The 22,702-nt window shown below is 45.1% G+C and overlaps 1 protein-coding gene across 1 annotated transcript in view; it reads right to left on the minus strand.

Annotated features, from left to right (window-relative positions):
• Positions 1-22,702, minus strand: part of BRF1 (BRF1 RNA polymerase III transcription initiation factor subunit) — a 246,681-nt gene that overhangs the window by 90,853 nt on the left and 133,126 nt on the right. The window lies entirely within an intron of this gene.

Here is a 22,702-nt window from a genome sequence, read left to right on the forward strand (position 1 = left end):
TCCTCCGCTTCCCCCTCCTCTCCCCTGCAGCTGAGATCACTCCCCTCCTCTCTCTCCCTCCCTCCCCCTCCCTGCATTTGCAGCCGGCCAGCCGGAGCCCGGGAGGGGAAGCGCCCAGCCGGGGGCGCAGGGTCTGGAGGTCTGGGGGCTGCCCGGCAAACCATGAAGCCGGTAGCACTTGGGCAGCTGTTTCGCGGCTGGGAGGGAGGAGGGGGAATGCAGGGCGCTCAGGGGAAGGGGCGGAGTTGGCGCGGGGCCCGGAGCGGGGAAGGGGCGGGGCCAGGACCCCGTGGGGTGTTCTCTTTTTTTAATGAGGAAATATGGTAACCCTACACAATTCCCATTCTGATGCTGCCTGAAATCTGAGCCCCTTTGCCTGGCAGAGCGAGGGTCCTTGGGCTGAAAGCCAGACAGGCACAATCCCCATTACACTGAAGCCTGAGTCAGGGCTGCACAGGAGTGACAGACTTCTCCGCATACCCAGACATGCTACTGAAAGAAGGGGCTGTGAGCCGGATACAACAGAGCACTGTTAGAGTCTCACCCAGACTCACCCTTGAGCATTGTGAGAATCCCCCAATTCACAGCAGAAAAAGAGGAGCAGCAGTGTAGGAGCCCCATTGCTTTTCCTAGGGAGCAGAGAACCCACTTAAGTATCTGGGGAGGAGGGGCAACTTTAGATACTTTCATGGGGGTTTCCCCCACCAGCCCAAGACTGTTGCGGGACTTACCCACTGAGCTGGCCAAATAGTGTCCACTTCATTCTTAGACACTCCACAAAAATGCTCAGAATTTCCAGATTGAGTTTTTCTGCATGGTTGCTTGGAGCAGGATGGAGGTGAGGGGGCAATATGCTGGGACAACTCAGAGCCCTGCGCAGCGTGCGGGTCAGCTGTCTGAACAGGCGAGGACATAATTCACACTCTGTGGAGCCAGTAAATGCCTCACACAGGGAACACCACTTGACTTAGTCATGTGGGACAGCTCTGCCATGCCTGAGTGGGGGCAGAGGAGTCCCTGAGGAGTTGCTGCAGCAGCAGGTCCGGGTGGTTACAACCAGCATGCTGCCAGATATCCAATCCAGGGAAGGGTGAGGAGGAGGAGGAGGAAGGCTGATTAATAAGTCACTATTGCACAAAGATGAATAAAAATAAAAGTTACAAAACAAAATATTTGGGAGAAACCAAAGAGCCAACTTGTTCCACTGTCAGAAGCAGAAAATCCAGTGGCCTTGGCTGAAAAAGGAGACTTAGTCCTGGAGCTTCCAGCAACAACAATGGAGCACCTTCAAAATCTATGGGTGTGGAGTGATGAATGAGGAGAGAAGCTGTGCAACAGAAAAATAAACTGCTGTTTTAAATAAAATCTTCTACTGTCAAACTATAAATGCAAGTAAAAGGAAATTATTCGGCTTATATAGTCATCCATTTCTTTCTACTTAACCAATTCAATACATCTCCAGGAAATTCTCCTACTAACAGTATAAAAGATTTACATACCTATAAATACACACACATAGATAGATAGATAGATAGATAGATAGATAGGACATCAAGAGGATCATGAAAAGTTTATAAAGCTGGGGTGAAATCATAACTCCAATGAAATCAGTGGCATAACTCCCATTAACGTCAATGGGGCCAGAATTTCATCCAATACATATGACAAATCTACAATGCATTATCCTCAAGATTCACACGCCCTGTCCCAAATGACAGTTGGCCCTCCCAAGAGGCTTTTCCTACAACGCTCATTTTGTAGTTCACATATTTAGAAAACAGTTGAGACCTTTAAAATCATAAATCAAGAGGTTACATTCTATTCAGTTTGTTTTTCTCAATTTAAACCCTGTATGACACTGAATGTAATTAATTCTTAATTCTATTCAGATGTTCTCATCACCTATTTAACACCAGTGTTACAAAGGCTGCTAGAAGGTCAAAAACTATGACTCATCTCTTGTGTAATGAGAAAATAAGATTCATCAGACTTACTAATACTTCTGTGCCATGCATCCATTTTATTCTGAAATGTATACTGCAGAATTAAAGTTGTTTTTCTTTTTTTAATTGGATAAAGACTCTCTCCCACTGGGCTTATTACTATCAATGTAAGCTGTACCAGATAGAGCACTTTATTATGGCAACAATTCTCAGGCTACGTCCTCACTGGGGGTGGGGAGTCGATTTAAGATACGCAAATTCAGCTACGCGAATAGCGTAGCTGAATTCGACGTATCCGAGCCGAATTACCCCGCTGTGAGGACGGCGGCAAATTGACCTCCGCGGCTCCCCTGTCGACGGCGCTTACTCCTACCTGCACTGGTGGAGTACAAGCGTTGATTCGGGCATCGATTGTCGCGTCCCGATGAGACGCGATAATTCAATCCCCGAGAGATCGATTTCTACCCGCCGATTCAGGCGGGTAGTGAAGATGTAGCCTCAGAAATATGGCTATGCATTTTAAAACATTTCCTGAATGCTTTAAATATTTGTTTCACATATCTGATTGATTTTAATGTATTTGGTGTTTCATCCACAGTTGATTTCTTTACAATGAGAAAGTTATTTCAAAATAAACAAAAAAGCAGTTGTGCTCAGATAAATATGGGTACACCTTCAATATTACTTAAGGTATGTCTACACTGGCAAGTTTCTGCACCACAAGCTATACCACTTATTAAAACGCTGGAATTAAACTGCTGTTGCATGTCCACACTGTGCTCCTTGTGACGCTGGAGCGCATCCACATTAGCAGCTCTTACAACAGCAAAGACAGCAGTGCACTGTGATAGCTATAACACTGTGCAACTGGCCATAGGGTGCTTTGGGAAGGGTTTGCAATGCCTTATGGGGCAGGCACAGAGTCACATGAGGCAGGTTTCCTAATCCCATTGTTCCATGGGCATCCTACTACATTGCCAGCTGCTTTTCAAGTGAAGTGGGGGGGAGGGGAGAGAGATGTGTGAGGGGGAGTGAGTGAGTGAGTGTGGGGTGGGGGGTGAAGAAAGCAGGGAGAGAGACACTGTGTTTTGGGGGACAGAGAGTGTGTCAACATGCTGTCTTGTAAGTTCAGACAGCAGCAGGAAGCAACCAGTCCTGAGGCAGGGGGAAACCCAGACATCAGCCCTCGCCTCCCTCCCTGGGCTCTCTGTACAGCACTCTCTCTCTCACACACACACACCTGCCTGTATGTTCAACAGCACTCACATTAATGGTTTGCTTTATGTCCGGGAGCAGATCAGCACAGCACACATCAGCTGTCAGAAACGGTGCTTTGAAAGGGGAGGGGCGCATATCTCCAGGGCAGCTGAGTTCAAAACAATGAGCAGAGAGGTCACTTGAGGCATTATGGGACAGCTCTGGAGGCCAATTACAGCGCAGAAAGCAATCAAGTGTCTACACTGGCAACCAGGGCCGGCTTTAAGCCGATTTGGCCGATTCCCCGGAATGGGGCCCCGTGCTTAAGAGGGCCCGGCAACGTCCTGGGCTACTGGCGGAGCGAAAAAAAGCTGCATCCTGCTTCTCCCCCGTCCCTCCAGCACTTGCGCCGCCATACAGCCTGATCAGCACAAGCCTAGGAGGGAGGGGTGAGGAGGAGGAGGAATGTGGCATGCTTGGGGAAGAGGCGGGGCCAGGGCGGGGATTTGGGGAGGGATCCAATGGGGAAGGGAGGGGGCAGAGTTGGGGCGGGGCCCAAGACAATTCTCAACCCGGCTTGGGGCCCCACACCGGCTAATGCCGGCCCTGCTGGCAACAAAGCGCTGGAGCCTCTATGCAATTAGCCTTACAACTCTCGTCGAGGTGGGTTTTTTTGCAGCACTGCAACTGTTTCTGCGCACAAAGTGGCTTGGCAGTGTGTACACCTCTGCAGTTTCAGAATAAAAAGCTGCTTTACTGAGCAGAAACTTGCCAGTGTAGGCAAACCCACACTTAGGCCTTGTCTTCACTTACCGGAGGGTCCGGCGGCACGCAATCGATGTTCTGGGATCGATTTATCGCGTCTGGTTAAGACGCGATAAATCGATCCCGGAAGTGCTCACAGTCGGCGCCGGTACTCCAGCTCGCCGAGAGGAGTACGCGGCATCGACTGGGGGAGACTTCCTGCCGCGTCTGGACCACGGTAAGTTCGGACTAAGGTACTTCGAATTCAGCTACGTTATTAACGTAGCTGAATTTGCGTACCTTAGTCCGAAGTGGGGACTTAGTGGGGACCAGGCCTTAGGAAACAAAATTGAAAACAACAGAACTTTTGAGCCTCTATTCAGCATGGAGCTGGTTTCCTCTTATAAGGAACAGATCCTTCTTATGTGAAGAAAGAACAGATTGTTATGTTAATTTCGATTAGGCAAACTTTTTCTGTGTGGGTTAAGTGGTCAATTATCATTTGCAGTCCACTGAAACAAGCAAGTCTGAAAGCTGGTTAAGATGGTCAGAAGAGGATACTGTGAACAATTTGATACAAGATATACCAGTATAAATCCAGCATTTTAAAAGAATGCAAAGATGAGATTTTGACAACCTGTGATTATTGGCTAAACATGGTTGGAAAGAGGGCCAAAGTAAGGTACAACTTAAAAAGTTATATGTCTGCTCCAATACAGCATCACGGATTAAAGTACTACATGTCAATTAAAACACAGTATTAATTTTACTGGCACTTTAAAAAATGAGGAAGTTTTCCATATTGCAATAAAAATCAATGTATAAATCTGAATATTAACAGAAATTTTAGCCTATCAATACAACTTAAAATACGCTGGTCAAATAAAATGGATAATCTGAGTTCAAAATATTTGCCAACAACATACTAGACAGACGCTCTCACACAGATTAAAGATTGGGCAAGCCAGCAGGCATCTGAAATAGCCCCTCATCTCCTGTCTACTGAGAGAAGACACTCGATTTTCCAACAGGACACTGACCCTTCATCTGCTGCATTGCCCTCATCTTTGTATCAGCCTTGGCTAGGAGATGTGGGGGTAAATATGGAGCTGCCATTCTCCTGGGAGTAGGAGCACATTATCACTAACTCACAGTGATAGCAAATAGGCATAGCAGATTCAAGAAGGACCAAATCAGGTGACCTTTTCTGGCACTGAGAATAAGGAATCAGTGACTCAGAGGGGTATTTGGCTGTTGTTCCACAAGGGTACTATAAGTCAACACATAAGCACCTTATCACTAATACCAAACTTGACAGGTAGCCAGTGCAAGTGGGCCAAGATTGGGGGCACATATCTGTGCCAATAAATAAAACAAGTAGAATGCCAATAAACAAAGCATGACAAGGATCTATTGGTGAGGCCAGAATCTCTGCATGCACAAAAATTTAATTCTGGAAATATTTCTCAAGTGCTATAAAACTGACTTCATCAATGCAGTGACATGGGCACCAAAAGTAAAGCCTGAATCATTCAGAATGTCAAGGCCTGACTGAAAAAAATGGTTGTATATCTGAATTAAACAAGGAGACTGAGGAAGCTTGCCAAAACTGGGGGAAAGCCAACAGATGTGAAGGAGCACATGGTTTGGACAGATATATATCCTTTAGGGGAGGATTTATTAGAGGGAATACACTATAACCTAGCAAAGAGGAGAGGATAGAAGTTGATAAACTACAGGCAGAAACTGAAGAAAAACAGTCAAACTAAAAAGAATTGCACTCAATTACATCACATGAAGGCTGACAACTAAATATTGACAAATTTTATAAGGGCTTTTATATAAATGCTAGAAGTCTACTAAGATGGATGAAACAGTGTCTGGCATTAAATGAAGATATTGATATAATAGATATCTCAGACCTGGTGGAATGATGATAATCAATGGGACAGAGTAATAGCAGGGTACAAAATATATAGGAATGATAATGAATGTGAAATGCTATGGGAGATTAGAGAGGCAACAAAAACAGAAAACCCAGTAATAATGGGTCAATAGGTGGACTGGGAACATGTCACCTCAGGATGAGATTCAGACAGAATATTTCTGGACACCATTAATGACTGCTTCTTGAATCAGCTAGTCCTGGAACCTACTGGGGAGAGAGAATTCTTGATTTAGTCCTAAATGGCCCACCGGATATGGTCCAAGAGGTAAATATATCTGAACCGCTCAGTAATAGCAACCATAATGTAATTAAATTTCACATCCTTGTAGGGAAGAAATTGTCAAAGAAACCCACCACAATAGCATTTAACTTCGAAAAGGGGAACTACACAAAAATGAGGAAGCTAGTTAAATGGAAATTAAAAAGAACAGTCAAGACTGAAATGCTGACAAGCTGCACAGAGACTATTTAAAAACACCATAATAGAGGCTCAAACTAAATGTAAACCCCAAATAAAAACGGTAAGAGTACAAAAAATGTCTCCAAGGCTAAACAACAGAGCAAAAGAGGCGGTTAGAGGCAAAAAGACATCCTTTAAAAATTGGAAGTCAAATCCTACTGGAGACAAAAGAAAAGAGCATAAACTCTGGCAAGTCAAATGTAAAAGTATAAGAAGGCAGGCCAAAAAAGAATTTGAAGAGCAACTAGCAAAAGACACAAAAACTAACAGCAAACATTTTTAAGTACATCAGAAGCAGGAAGCCTGCCAAACGATCAGTAGGCCACTGGATGACTGAAGTGCTAAAGGAGAACTCCAGGCTGTTGCAGAAAAGCTAAATGAATTCTTTGTATTGGTCTTTACTGCAGAGGATGTTAGGATTCTGACACCTGAGTCACTCTTTTTAGGTGATAAATTTAAGTAACTGTCCCAGATTGAGGTGTCAACAGAGATGGTTTTGGAACAAACTGATAAGTTAAACAGTAATAAGTTACCAAGATCAGATGGTATTACCCAAGAGTTCTGCAGGAACTTCAAATATAAATTGCAGAATAAGAACTGTGTTCTGTAACCTATTGCTTAAATCAGCCTCTGTGGCAGATGACTGGAGGACAGCTAACGTGAGGACCATTTTTGGAAAAAAGCTCCAGAGGTGATCCTGGCAATTACAGGCCATTAAACGTAACTTCAGTACCAGGCAAACTGGTTGAAACTACAGTAAAGAACAGAATTATCAGACCCACAGGAACCTATTAGAGATTGGTGTCAGCAAGCATGTGCTAAAGGGTGATCCAGTTGATACAGTTTACTTGGAATTTCAGAAAGCCTTTGACAAGGTCCCACACCAAAGGCTCTTAAGCAAAGTAAGCTATTAGCCAAGATGCTCTCGGTGTACCCTAAACCACTGACTGGCAGAAGCTGGAACTGGATGACAGGGTGGATCACTCAATAACTGGCATTCTGTTCATTCCCCTTGAAGCATTTAGCACCAGCTGCTGTGGGAAGACAGGATACTAGGTTAGATGGACCATTTGTCTGACCCAGTATGGTCATTCTTATTTTCTTATGTTTGAAATTAATAATTAATATGGTTTGATTTAGCAGCATTTAAAATGAATCATATTCTAAAAACGACACAGTTGGGGGTCTATGTGTATTGTGTCCCAATGATTTCACATCAGATCTGTTCAGTAGAGACATTTTTAAAGAGTGTTTATTTCTTTTTAAATTGCCAGTACTGCAAACTTCACTCTGCTATTTGAAAATCAACCTAGGTTCTTTCTGGACTGTGAGATTCTCACCAGCAATAAACATCCTGCAACTAGAACTTCAAAATCAAATGATTTTCACGCGTATGTCTACACAGGGATAAAAAGCCTGCAGCTGACCCGGGCCAGCTGACTCAGACCCAGGGACTGAAAAGTTGCTATGTAGATGTTTCGGCTTGGATTGGCGCCTGAGCTCTGGGACCCTGAGAGGGTGGAGGGTCCCACAGCTTGGGCTCCAGCCCAAGCCCTGTCTACCCAGCAATTTTTAGCCTCGTAGCCTGAGCCCTGAGAGCCAGAGTGAGCTGACCCAGGCCAGCCACAGCCACGCTACAGGGCTTTTATCCCTGTGTAGACATGCCCCAAATGCCTAAAAGGCCTAGACTTTGCTGATGATGTTCCACTACTGAGAGACATCCACGAAAAGTTACAAAGACAAACAACTTGGCAAAAATAGGGCTCAAAATTTGTTATGCTAAAATAAATGTCCTTGAAACCAAGACATCAAGCAGTAACATCACATTAGAAGGCAAAAACATTAAGTAAGAAGAACAGTTCATCTACCTGGGCAGCAACATATTAGCCAATGGAGACATCAAGTGGAAATGACACCAACGATAAGAAAGGCATCCACAACATTTACTAAACTCAACAACATATGGAAATCAAAGATATAAGGCACCAGAACAAAACTGAGAATTTTCAGTTCAACTGTAATCTCTATGCTAAGATACAGCTCAGGAGCTGGAGATCTGCTACGTTAGACAGAAAACTGGACATCTGTGAAAATAAGTACCTACAAAAGATTCTGGGCATCAGTTGGACAGATTTCGTCACCAACAAGAGATCCAGGAAATCACCAACCAGCAACTTGTTTCCATCAGAATTGGAGGGAAACACTGGACATATTTGGAGTGTGTCCTGTGTGTGCCAACCTATTGATTCCCACATGAAGATATTAAAGTGGTGTGAGGAAACGAGGGCACCCCAGAGAAACCTTAATAACTACCCTTAGCTGGGAGGGGCAGAACAGTCTCTCTCACTACCACAGAACAAATGGAAGCTGCAACAAATGGCAGAGGAATAAAAGACTCGTTTCCATTCCGTGCACCAACATTGGACCAGGAAAGATATAAAAACATTGAAACTTTTTTGACAATGCATCGGCCAGAAAATAATGCAGCTCATATTCAATAGCTGTACTCATTCTACAGGACCAAAAGTAGTAAAAATGTAAAAAACACTTGTTTTTGTCACCAAATATACTCTGCAAACTCATCAGTTCAGTAAGAAGATGCATATTTTTGCACAGTTGCTTTATTATCACATATTTACTGATCTATCACCCCAAATGCTTTGTCAGAGGAGGTGGTACTTTAAAAATTAGACTATCATAAGTTTATATGTAAGTAATTTGTTAAATACCAGTAGCTAGATTTCACATTATTCATTTTAAAAAGGGGGCAAAAAAAGTAGAACAACAATTTCAACCAAACACTATGCTTTATGGGGCAGGCATGAAACTGAAATAGTCAAGAAACTTTAATGTGACTGAAAGAAAGAACAGGAACATCTGTATAGAGAATAAGCTGTAACGGCATGAGGAATTATCAATCTAGTGCTAGTAATGAGCCAGCTTTCTGCATTTCAATTACTGCTTATGCCATACTATAAAATTTGTTTGTAATAAAAGTGAAATGATGACTTTCTAGATCTTTACAGCTCCCGAGTCCCAGTGATATTTTACACGACTTGTGTGTATGGATTGCACTCTTCCAAATACAGTACTGTTTGAGGAATTTTGAACCCAGAAAAATTTGTGGCCAGGTTATCAATGTTCAATTTTCTCTTTCAATGAAGATATTTGAAGTACCCAATGTCAAGTTTTCAAAGATCAGAAGGTTACATGCCAGATCTGTGAAGTGTAATTATGCAGTAGATTTCATGTTAAGAAAAAAAAAAAAGTGTATGTTCAGTTTGTTAAACCAAAGTTTCCCTTTGTTCTGGGGTGCTCACACTCCATATTATAATGCAAAGACCAGACCTGGATTTCAAATACCAATCCTTACTCTCTGTTTTGGAAAAGCTATGAAGGTAGCAACCTTACATCGCTCTGTAGGTATCCTGAGGCACCTGGGTCAAGGGCTCCTAACGGCATCACTACCTCGGTGCACTGGGGAGTCTTTCAAACACCCATACTTCAGTGGGAAAACTGTCTTCCCTCACGGGATAAGGGGACTAGCAGAACTCCAGGAGAGATGAGTGGTCATATGGAGGATTTTGGTGTCTGGAGTGAGGGGACTGGACCACGTTGGGAGGCCTTAGATGAGGCAGCAGCATGTCAAGGGCTCCCAACAGCCCTTCTGCCTCCACTCCTTGCTGCACCAAGATAACACTGCTGTGGGAAGCGCATGATGCACTGATGCCTCAGCAGAGGGAACTGGGTCCCCTGTTGTAGCTGCCTAGTGCACAAAAGCATCAATACCTTGGCACAGACAGTGGGCTCCTCCTTCCACCCAAGACCCCACTCACAGCCCTGTCCCTCTTCCTCCACCAGGCCCAACCCTTTCAGTTCCTCCTCCCCACCTGCAACCCCCAAAGCCCTGTTCAATCCCTCCTTTCTCCCAAAGCCCTGCCCACTCTGCCTACTGTTCAACACTCCCACTCGCTCCATAATCTCTAGAAGCCAGCTGCCCCGGCTACCTCTGGCTCACCAGAGACGACAAGTCAGGGAAGCAAGCTGACAGCATCAAAAAGCAGATGCAGCTGATGGATCTAAGCAATCTCAACAGCCAGTCTTTGCATGGTTCAAAACAGCTATTATGAATACAGAGAATAACTCTTTACGGGTTTAATTGTAAACCCATAAAGAGGAGCCTATGCCTGAGATATTATCAGAATGTGTGCATTTGCAATGCATGTGGGGTGACACATAGGGAACGAAAGCAGAAAGTATGGATTTTGATCTATATGGTTGGTTCACTAACAGAATCCAAAGATATGGGAGAAACATAATCCAAAATTCCACAAGGGAACATTTTAGAATATATCCTTTGCAAAAGTTAGTAAATCTTTCACTTAAAAAAAATTACAGGGAAAATTCAACTGTCCTCTGAAAAGTTATTGTGCTAAACTTAAAGACTAAATTCAATCATTAAAGTGTGAAACAGAGGGATTTTATTCCTGCTCTAGGGGCAAATCTCAGTGCAACTGTATCTATAGAATTGAACTTTATTATGGAGGCAGCAGTAACAACATTTCTTTTAACATTAAATGTAATAAGCCACAGTTTGAAACTAAGGTGAGAAAGTGAACTTCATAGAGAAGCAATCGCCAAGTTACACATGTTATGCAAACATGTTATGCATATTGTACTTAATGAAAACACTGACAATGAAGCCAATACGGACAATGAAGCCAGTATTCCATTTTCATAGGGTATAACTACTTATTCATATAGAAGTTATATAGTAACACAGAGTTGTATTTTTGCCTATAACAATAAATTAATAAGAAACATGTATATAATTACCATATATATACACGAAGGAAGCACTGGACATATTTGGGACACATACTCCAGATGCCACCATACGGACTCCCACTTAAAGCTGTCAAGTGGAAACCAACTGGTGTGAAGAAACAAGCGTGCCCCAAGAGAAACTAAAAGAACCACCCTTAGCAGGGAAAGCAGAACAATCTATCTCGATACCTGAGAGCAGATGGAGTCAGCAGCAAATGACAGAGGAATGGAAGAAACTGGTTTCCACCTCGTGTGCCAACATTGGCATGGTAAGAACATAATGTAATATAAAAAATAGAACCATCACAATCAATTATTCACTTGTTGCTATGTAACTGCAGTGGTTTGGACACAGAATTCTTTTGCTTCCTTTAGTCCATCTGTGAGCCCATAGTAACCGTATCACAATCACTACATCAAACAGCAATTAAGGAATAGTAAATATGCTGAAACATTGTATCCTTCCAGCTACTTCCTTATAGGCCTTGTATATTGCTCCAAATGTTCTTGCTGGCACCACCTAACAGTATTGTTTCTACTTCCTTGTTTCATATTCATTCTCTTATTTTCACTACTGAACCTGTAAATATATAGGTCTTTCATCATAGAAAACAACCTCTTGAATAATATGTATATACATGTTTTTACTTGGAAACTGAAACCTTATCTTAATTAGCCTAACAGTTACAGGAATTTCAATCAAATGTCACAATCACTACAGCAATAGCTTACATGAAAAAGTAATAGGGTTACCATATTTCCACAATCAAAAAAGAGGACAGGGATGGGGGGGAGCCCCGCTCTAGCCCCGCCCCTGCCCCGCCCCCATCCACTCCCTCCCACTTTCCACCCCCTGACTGGCCCCCTCAGAACCCCCAACCCCCTCCCTGCTCCTTGTCCCCTGACTGCCCCCTCCTGAGAACCCCCCACCCTAACTGCTCCCCTAAGACCCTACCTGTCCCCTGACTGCCCCGACCCTTATCCACACCACCACCCCATATTCACACCCCCTCCCCCAGACAGACCCCCTGGGACTCCCACGCCTTATCCAACTGCTTACCGCCTCCTGAAAGGACCCCCAGAACTCCTGACCCATCCAACCCCCTCTGCTCCCTGCCTGCCTCGACCCCTCTCCACACCCCCGCCCCGACAGCCCCCCCCCGAACCCCTGACCCATCCAATCCCCCCCCACTCTCTGTCCCTCGACTGCCCCCTCCCCCTTCTCCAGCCTCCTGGCCCCCTTACCCTGCCGCTCAGAACAGCATGTCGGGCTCCACGCGGTGCCCGACACATGGCTACACTCCCCAGCGCAACGCACAACCCAGTCCCTGCCCCCTGCACAGTGCTGCCAGAGCGGGGCGCTGGGCAGCAGGGGAGGAGGAGCAGGGGAGGAGGAGGAGCCGCCAAGACCCAATGCGAACGGCCCAGCCAGCCGGCGATCTGAGACTGCAGGGAGGAAGGGGAGGGGCGTAGCTCTACATTGGCCGGGCTGGACTCCGGCAGCTGATCTGAAGCTGCGGTGGAAGGCTCTGGCTACCGGAGCCCCATGCGAGCAGCTGAATTTCCTGCAGCCCTGCCGCGCTCTGCATGGGGGGGAAATCCTAGACATTTGTAGCTATTTACAAATTCCCCCCGGACGCTATTTTTAACCCAAAAAGCCGGACATGTCCGGGAAAATCTGGACTAATGGTAATCCTAAGTAATAATGTATTCTTAGCTGTTTTTTAATTAAATTTAGCAGCAAGACATGAGAGGAACAAACTCCATGTAGCCAACCAGCTCTCTGTGGACCACTAGCAAGTCTTCCACAAACCACAGTTGGGGAACTCTGACCTAATACAATTCTACATTCCATGCAAGTAGTCCACAACAAAAGAACCTAATTATTATTACTCTAATCTTAGCCAACCTAAAAGCGGGTTTTATCAGTCAATCTACAGTTTCCACTGCTCTGCACCACTGCAATTAATGAACCTAGGAATATTTCTAAATGCTAAGATTTCAGTATTACTAAATGCTTTCCAATAAATATAGCTCAGTGGTTTGAGTATTGGCCTGCTAAACCCAGGGTTGTGAGTTCAATCCTTGAGGGGGCCATTTGGGGATTTAGTTGGGGATTGGTCCTGCTTTGAGCAGGGGGGTTGATTAAATGACCTCCTAAGGTCCCTTCCAACCCTATGATTCTATGAGTAACGGACAAGTACGTTAAAACAAAAATTAAATAAAAAATACGAAGACTACAGTAACCTCAAGTTGCCCGGCCACTCTGAATCCAGGTCAAAGCATAGCTCTGGTTTTACATACTCTGATTTTAATTGCTGAAAGTATAAATTATCAAGTGATTTTCTATACTACCACACCCAAACAAACCACAGCAATAAAATTAAGTTTTCCAAAGTATTTTTAATTGTCAACAAAGTGTCAACATTAATAACACAGGTCTAATAGGAAAAGATTATTTTTTAAATGCACTTTGCAAACTAAAAATACCTGACTATCATCACACAATGTAACTGCTGGCTATTTTTGCCAATAGTCTAGGGCTTAATCCTGCCAACCATAGTTATAGGAGCAGTCCCTACTTATACACATGCTTAAATTTACTACTGTGTTGGCCCCATTGAAATACATGTGGCAATAAAGTTAAGCATGTGCATAAATAAAAAACGGTTACTCACCTTCTCGTAACTGTTATTCTTCGAGATGTGTTGCTCATGTCCATTCCAATTAGTTGTGTGCACACCCACATGCACAGTCGTCGGAAAGTTTTTCCTTTCGCAGCACCCGGGAGGTCGGCTGTAGAGCCCTCTGGAGTGGTGCCTTCATGGCACTCAATATATGACCCTGCCGACCCAGTGTCTCCTCAGTTCCTTCTTGCCGGTTACTCTGACAGAGGGGAAGGCAGGTGGGTTTGGAATGGATATAAGCAACACATCTCAAAGTAACCATTTTTTCTTCTTCGAGTGATTGCTCATATAGATTCCAATTAGGTGACTCCTAAGCCTTACCTAGGCAGTGGGGTCTGAGTTATGGAATCGCAGACTGGAGCACTGCTCTGCCAAAAGCTGCATCATCTCTGGCATGCTGGACGATGGTGAAATGAGAGGTGAACGTATGCACCGAGGACCAAGCTGCTGCCCTGAAGATTTCTTGTTTCGGGACTTGGGCCAGGAATGCAGACGATATGGCACACTCCACAAGGGCACAGGCCTCAAGTGCCGGGGCTGGTGTCTTGGCCAGCTCATAGCACATGCGGGATGCAGGATGTGATCCAGGAAGATATCCTTTGCGATGAGACCGGTAGGCCTTTCATGCAGTCAACCACTGCTATGAACAACTGGTTTGATTTCCTGAATGGCTTGGTGTGTTCGATATAGAAGGCTAATCTTGGATGTTCGGTGAGTGCAACCTCTGTTCACAGCTACTGGTATGAGGCTTTGGATAAAAAACAGGCAGGAATATGTCTTGGCTGGTATGGAAATGTTATACCCCCTTAGGCAGAAAGGCCGGGTGAGGTCTGAGCTGTACCTTGTCCTTGTGGAAAACTGCGTAAGGTGGGTTGGAGGTAAGGGTTAGGGTTGACCTGGGGAAATTCCCACCTCTGGAAAATGGAGTGAATGACGTCCAGCCGGATGGACCACTCGTGGCTGTGGAAGGACCTGCTGAGGTCATCTGCCAGGATGTTCTGGACTCCTGGCAGATATGATACTTCCAGGTGAATGGAGTGGGTTATACAGAATTCCCGGAGCCTGAGAGCCTCCTGACAGAGGGGCTAGGACCAGGTTCCACCCTGCTTGTTGATGTAAAACATTGCAGTGGTGTTGTCCGTCATGACTGCCACGTGCTGGGCTTGCAGATGAGACTGAAAGGCCTGGCATGCAAGTTGCACTGCTCTGGGCTCCTTGATATTGATATGGAGAGAGAGCTCATCCTGTGATCAGAGGCCCTGCATTCAGAGATCTCCCAGATGTGTGCCCCAACCCAGAGCTGACGTGTCCGTAACTAGAGACAGGGACAGCTGAGGGCTGTTGAAGGGACTTCGTCGCAGACTATTCAAGCATCAAGCCACCACTGGAGTGACTCGGTCACGATGCCACAGCAGGTGCTAACTGGTCCCAGGCTGTCACGCCCTGGGCAGTATGTCGAAGTGAGCCATGTCTGTAGAGGCCTGAGTCTCAGTCTGGTGTGTCAGACCACGAACCTGCAGGCCGCCATGTGACCGAGGAGACTGAGGTAATTCCTTGCTGTAGTGGTCGGGTACTCTCTCATGCATCGAATGATGCTTGCCATGGCTTTGAATCGGGACTCCAGCAGGCTTGCTCTTGCCTGGACCGTAGTCCAACACTGCTCCGATAAACTCTGTCCTCTGGGTCGGAGACAAGGTGGACTTGTTCATGTTGAGGAGGAGACCACGATGGAGAGACTGGGATGTGACCAGATGGACCTGCGACGCCACCTGTTCTCTGGTGCGCCCCCTGAGCAGCCAATCGTTGAGGTAAGGGTATACCTGCACCTGCCTCCTTCAGAGGAAGACTACTACCACTGACATTCACTTGGTGAACACTCGTGGGGCTGTCGACAGGCTGAAGGGTAGGACTGTGAACTGATAATGTTTTTGGTTGATCACAAACCTTAAGAAGCATCTGTGAGCTGGGTGAACCGCTATGTGAAACTACGCGTCTTTCATGTCAAGGGTGGCGAACCAGTTTCCCGGATCAAGAGAAGAGATAATTGTATTGAGGGAAACCATGCGGAACTTCAGCTTCACCATGAACTTGAGTCCTCGCAGGTCTAGAATGGGTCTGAGACCCCCTTTGGCTTTGAGGATTAGGAAGTAGCGGGAATAGAATCCCTTGCCCCTGAGATCCTGAGGAACCTTCTCCACCACTCTTATGGCAAGGAGTGCTTGCACCTCCTGGATTAGGAGTTGCTTGTGAGAAGGGTCACTGGGAAAGGGGGGTGGGTGGGAGGGAGGGTAGGAGCAGAATTGGAGAGAAAATCCCATTTCCACCATGCGAAGAACCCAGCAGTCTGATGTTATTTGGGACCACGCATGGTAGAAGTGGGATAGACTGCTCAAAAAACACAGGGAAGGCTCTGGTGTAGAGACAGGTGCTCCGTCCTCGGGTGCACCTTCAAAATGTCTGTTTTGAGCCTGATGAAGGCTTAGTTATTTGGCCCTGTCCGGACGGGGGATGGGAAGGCTTATGCCTGCCATTCCTAACCCTGCGCCTGTAAAAATCCTGCCTCGGACAAGGAGGATACGAATGCTGTTGCTGCCGTTAGGGCTTAAACGGCTTTCATTACCCAAAGATTTCATTGTCATCCTGGAGTCTTTGAGGCTATGCAGTCTGGAGTCAGTTTGTTCGGCAAACAGGCCCACCCGTCAAAGGGTAGGTCTTGCAGAATTTGCTGAACCTTGGGCCAGGGAGTGACGGTGCCGCGGGTCTCTACCGGAGTCCTTTCACGGTGCCGCCTCCGCCACTGCCGGCAGGGCACTGCGCACTGAGGAACTCGGCACCAGACCCTGCCGCGCCAATGCGGGTTGCGGTCTAAGTGCCGCCTCCATAAGGAGCTGCTTCAATCTAAAGTCCTGCTCCTTCTTGGTTTGGGGGCGAAAGCCCAAACAAATCATGCACTTTTCGAACTGATGTGCTTCCCCCAGACACTTTAAACAAGCGTCATGAGGGTCGCCTGTTGGTATGGGCTTGTTGCAGGACTTGAACCCCTGGGACTTAAGCATGTAAATCCCTCAAAGAGAGAACACAGTCGGGGTGGAGGGCAACCCCCCAGTCCAACAGCTAACTAACTACTAACTAGAACTACAATAACTAAGAACTAAACAACTACAAAATACCAACAGTTTGAAAGAGAAGCTAGGGAAACGTGGAGAGCTTGCAAAGCAAGATGCCACAGTTCCAACAACCATCACTAGCAGTAAGAAGGAACTGAGAAGGCACCGGGTTGGCAGGGTCATATATTGAGCGCCATGAAGGCTTCACTCCAGGGGGCTCCACAGCCAACCCCATGGATGCTGCTAAGGGAAAAAATTTCCGACAACTGTGCACGTGGCATGCGCACACCTAATTGGAATCGATATGAGCAATCACTCGAAGAAGAATTCTCTATTAAGGTCTAATTTATGCAGTAAATTATGCTAACAAAATCCAAGCTTACTGAACAAAATAAAACTGATAAATCAAATAAAAGCACACCAAAATATTCAAATATAACTGGCTACTCACTTAAACTGGCTGTTTCTGGGGCTCCTGATTATGCAGCAATTTCCCTCGGCAGTTAAAGAGGGAATGAACATATACCATTCCAAAGTAAACTACCTTAACCGGGGATTATTTTAACCTTTTCATAATACATAAGGCAGATTCAAAATACCCAAGATACTTTCTAACGCTGCACATTGATTTATCATTCATCATACTTCACCCCAGTAGCTAACCTCTGCAAAATACTGCTTGCACTCTTATATTACCTTCTTCCAAGGGCAAGTTTTGTGGCTTCTTGACCTAGGCTAATAAGTCTTTATTCACAATAGCAACTGAACTGAACTGGGGGGCATAATCTTGACATTTCAGATAACATGATGAATTGTTCAAATAACATTCTTCTAACCAGTTATATTTTCATATGAATTCAATGAAACTTCCATGTAGTGTCTATACATTTTCTACAATTCTCTAATGAACAATTTCAGTTTTAATTGCTTTTGGGTTTGTTTGTTTTTTGCGAGACAGGGTTTTATTGCGGGTGGGATGGTAAGGCAGAAATATACATGCACACAAAAGGTGGGAGTGGGGGCAGGGGATAGTACATAATCTATACATGAAAGCTGAGCTATTCCACCTTTTTTCCCCCCTAACCCTTCTCTTGATTCCAGGTCTGTGTGTCCCTCCCCTTGCCCTCTTAGTGCTCCTCTCTATTCTCTTGCACACCTCTCCCTAATTAATCATTAAAGCAGTGACAGCTCTGTACATCCTCTCCTCCTCCTGCAAAGGAATAGCAGCATGGCACCAGCTTCTTCCCACCTCCTGGAAGCTGTACAGATGCAGGCTAGTGTGGGGATGCACAGCCTCTGAAGCACATACCTCTTGTGTGCTTGGTGGGGACTGAGCTGAGGTCCCCATTTGGAACAGATTCTTCTCCAATCTGAGCTGCAGCATCAGTGAGGGAAGGAGGAGTTCTACAGCCACCCCTGGCCAGAGGCCCAGAGGCGCCCCCACACCAGCCCAAGGACGCCCGAGCTCCCCCCACCCGTTGGGCAGGCAGGAAGGCAACACGGCACGAACGCCAGCTCCAGCCGCCTGTGCGAGCACCGGTTCCAGCTGCCCAGAGTCCCTGACTGCAGACCGGCCCCCAGTAGCCTCAGCCTGAGGCAAGGGCGCCGAAGTCCTCCCAAAAGTGGGGGGGGCGCCCAAGGTGGAGGCGAAAGCAGCCCCCTGCCCATATCCCAGGTCCCCCACCCAGGGCAGGTGGAGGGATCCAGGCTCCCCACAGCTGCCAGTGCAGCTCTCCCCGACCCAGCTCCAGCTGGGGGGGAAGGAGGGGTGGGAGCGCCTCAGAGCCGCAGTCCTGCCATGATAAGAGCCGGGTGGGCAGCACTGGGGAGCCGCAGCAGACCCTCTACCTGCCCGCGGTGTGGGGGGGCCAAGCAGCTCCTGCCCCATGTCCCCAGGCTCCCCACCCACCTGTGGATGGCCCATGACTCCTCACAGCTTCCCGTGCAGCTTCTACCGTGGCCAGGTTGCGGCTCCAAGGCCGGGCCTGCCCACCCCCGCCAGAACCAGGTCAGGAAGAGCTCTGCAAGCAGCTATGGGGAGCTGGCATGGAGTCACAGCCCCTACCCTGACCCCGCCATGCAGCAGCCCGAACCCCGGACCTGTCAGGTGCAGCCTGGCAGCAGGGCAGCACAGCCCTGAGCCCGGACCCTGCTGCGTGGGGCAGGGCAGCCCAGAAGCCCCGAGCGTGAACTCCACTGTACAGGGCAGGGCGGGGCAGGCGGGGCAGCCCACACTCCCGGACTCCACAGGCCCAGCGACCTTTAGCATAAAGCTGGGCCCCAGCTGTGTGCTAACTGGGTCGCGGGTTGTGTACCACTGATCTAGACCATCCCTGACAGGTGTTTGTCTAACCTGCTCCTAAAAATCTCCAAAAATGAAGAATCTACAGCCTCCCAAGGCAATTTATTCCAATGCTTAATCACCCTGACAGTTAGGAAGTTTTTCCTAATGTCCAACCTAAACCGCCCTTGCTGCAATTTAAACCCATTGCTTCTTGTCCTAACCTCAATGGTTAAGGAGAACAATTTTTCTACCTCCTCCTTGTAACAGTTTTCAGGTATATAAAAGATTGTTATGTCCCCTCTCAGTCTTCTTTTCTCCAGACTCGACAAGCCCAATGTTTTTAATGTTTCATTCCCTTGAATTACTAATCTATTAATTTTTAAGTCGTTAGAGAGTTTCTTTTGTATGACGTTTATACAAAATGTAAGAGACAGACAAAAAGATGACAAAATAAGACGAAAACAAAATAGAGTTTAATATTCGTTCTTTTTTTTGTTACAAAGGCCATTGTTTGGGAAAGCTGTTTACACAGGGCCTTATTCAACACCCACTGATGTCAATGGAAAGATTCTCTGACTTCAGTGGGTACTGGATGAGATCCACAGTACAAATGAAAGCACAAATATAAGAGAAATGTATGTAAATGAGCAAACAATTGGTTGTCAGTAACAGGAAGCACAAAAACTTTGCCATGGATTTTTTTTTTTTAATCTGTACTTTACAGTCACTTCACTAGGGCAGGCACAAGATGGTACTTGCAAAAGTTATTTTTGATTATAAAAGATGTTTACTTTTATGAGGAGGTGCAGCTGCACGTTACCACCTGCTCACACTACACTGTTTGCTAATGTAACCCTACAATGACTGCACATAAATTTACTATATACCAACTAGCATACCAAAGATAATTTGTATGAATTTGGCATACAACTTAAGCCCTGCATTTTCCCTCTACCTCAGTTAGTTTCCATCCTCTCTCACTTTCCATCTTGGCCAATATATTTTGAGACAAGCACAACTTGTGCTAAATGACAACAATGGGAGGACAGGATAATAGCCTACAAATGTATGAAGGCTGTAAATACTAAGGAAGATGAGGAGTTATTTAGGGTGGTACAAAGGGGTGTAAATAGGAGTAATGGAAAATAAATTACAAAGAGAAATTTTATATAGAATACCAGAAAAAATGCTTTGAGAATAAAGTCTTTGGTATTTGACTATGACAATCTCCCGGAGAATAGTGGAAGCCCTATTATTTGGGACATGTAAAACTAGAATGAACAAAAGTCTAGAAAATATGTTGCAAGTGAAAATCCTGCCTTGGCAGAGAAATGTACTGGCTGACCTACCAGATCTTCTCCATTTCCCAGCATCTGTTGGGTAGCTATGATACAACACAATTCACTCAGGACTTCAGTGCTCATGAGTTCTGCAGTAAACTCGTCTTTACGGTATAGAACAGCATGATCTGCATTCACAGAATATAGTATCCCCTTCCTTTTACAAATTACAAATGTTTCACTAAAATATACAAACAGGATCTACACAAAGCCTCATCCTGGGTAAATTCATGTTTTCAATTAGTACACAGGAGCATGTACTTCATTGCTAACGATAAGATATTCAACAAAGAGAATCTGGTTTCCTAAGAAACTTTTAAAATAATTAAAATTGTCAGATCCAAAGCAAAAGAATCCGCCTTGGGCAGGATTCTATGATTAATCTCTTGTATGGTTAAAAAAAAAAAAAAAAAAAAAACACAAGATAGAAGCAACTGTAAACACTCAAAAAGAAACCCAACTGAAACGTCCTTCCTAATTAAAGTATTTTTAGAGACAATACAATCTAATGTATTGCTTCTATTGAACCTTATACTGCCTCGTAACTGCATTAATGCAGTACCCTAGTGTGCTCTCTTTGTGATGCAAATTCACTCAAATACTGTGTTTTCCATAAAAAAGTCACACACATATTGCATTGACAATTGCGGCTTGGGGAATAACCCTAAATGTCCTTCAATATCTAAGCATTGCATTTAAGTCTGGTCTATAATAGCAGTTTCTGGGGAGTCTTCTACTGCTGTTGCATCAGTGATAGTGCTAGGTGAGAGATTTCCTCAAACAGCTGAAACAGACACAATCAGAAGTTGACATATCACATGCAAAAGCCAAGTAAAAGGACTTTAAGGGGACCTATACCAGAGATTTTTGGAGAAGTAAGGTAATTGGGGCGAGGAGGAGGGGAGATATCCTTCCCATGAAGCTAGAAATTTACATATGGCACCTGCAACCCAAAAGAATCAGCTCTGGGAAGGACTAAAGGCTATAACCAAAACAATAACCTGCTGCTAAATTTAATCTTTTAGTTCATTCTGGATATACGACATAAAGGAAATTTGAATCCCCATCACAATGGAGTTGGGATTTTCCAGAGGGATTTTTTTTTTTAAATAAAAATATTAATTTTATTTCCAGAGGGATATTTTTTAAAAATAAAAACCCAGCTGATCATTTGTAATAATTAAATGAATCTGGCAGCCCCCAAGACCACCAAAGACCTCTATTTTTCCACAGAACTGGTACAACACAGGCAATCACAGATTAAGCTGCCATACATTTCTTTGCCCACAAACCTCAAGCCTGACTTGGAGGAACCTATCTGGGAGTGACAGATTAGTTCCATCTTTAAATTCATTCAGTCCTTGGACCCTCCATTAAAATGGCGAATGACGGTGCCAACTGAGGTTTTCATTATACGGACATGTTCACTGGGAACTGGACTGAAACCACCAACTTGTTTTTCAGAGGTCATTGAACAACCATCAGACAGCAACAATTTTCAGCTACTACTGACCTCTGTTAGAGCTGAACCATTGATGTTGAGGTGAAATGATGCATATCCCAATAGTGTGAGCCAGCTATTCCTCCCACCATTAATTTTAATTAAACAATCAATTTTTTCTGCATCATTTAGCTTGTGCATAATATAGGAAAATAAATAATGCTACTGATCAGCTGCAGTTCTGTGACATGAGCAGTAACATGCTATGAGGTTGATTTTGTGTGGTCCTTCAGTCTAGACGTGGAGTAGGGTAGCATCATCTATCTTGAATAACTCAAATTGTTAGAAGAGCTAAATTCAGACACAGTCCATTTAGTTGGATCTTCTCATTGAATCTTATGACTAAACAGATTCAAAGACAGATAAGCTTTATGGAACAGAAAATGTACTGTAATATAGAAAAGAATGAGGTTCTCACCAAATATGTTCAGATCTGAGATTCATGAAGGGGGAAAAAAAGGTCCACAGTTTCAGCTTACATATAAAAAGGCAAACACACCTCCTTGAGTCATTGGCTGTGTGGAGTAGCCTTCTGTGACTCATGCAAAATTGAAATTTTCAATTGATCAATGCAGCTAATGCTGTCCATTCCAGTGCCATGCTATAAAAAGGTTTCAGGGATCAGAGAAAAAGGAATGGAACTTGCCAAACAAGATATTAACAA

This window comes from Malaclemys terrapin, chromosome 4 (genome assembly GCF_027887155.1).
Source record: "Malaclemys terrapin pileata isolate rMalTer1 chromosome 4, rMalTer1.hap1, whole genome shotgun sequence".
Taxonomy (NCBI): Eukaryota; Metazoa; Chordata; order Testudines; family Emydidae; genus Malaclemys; species Malaclemys terrapin.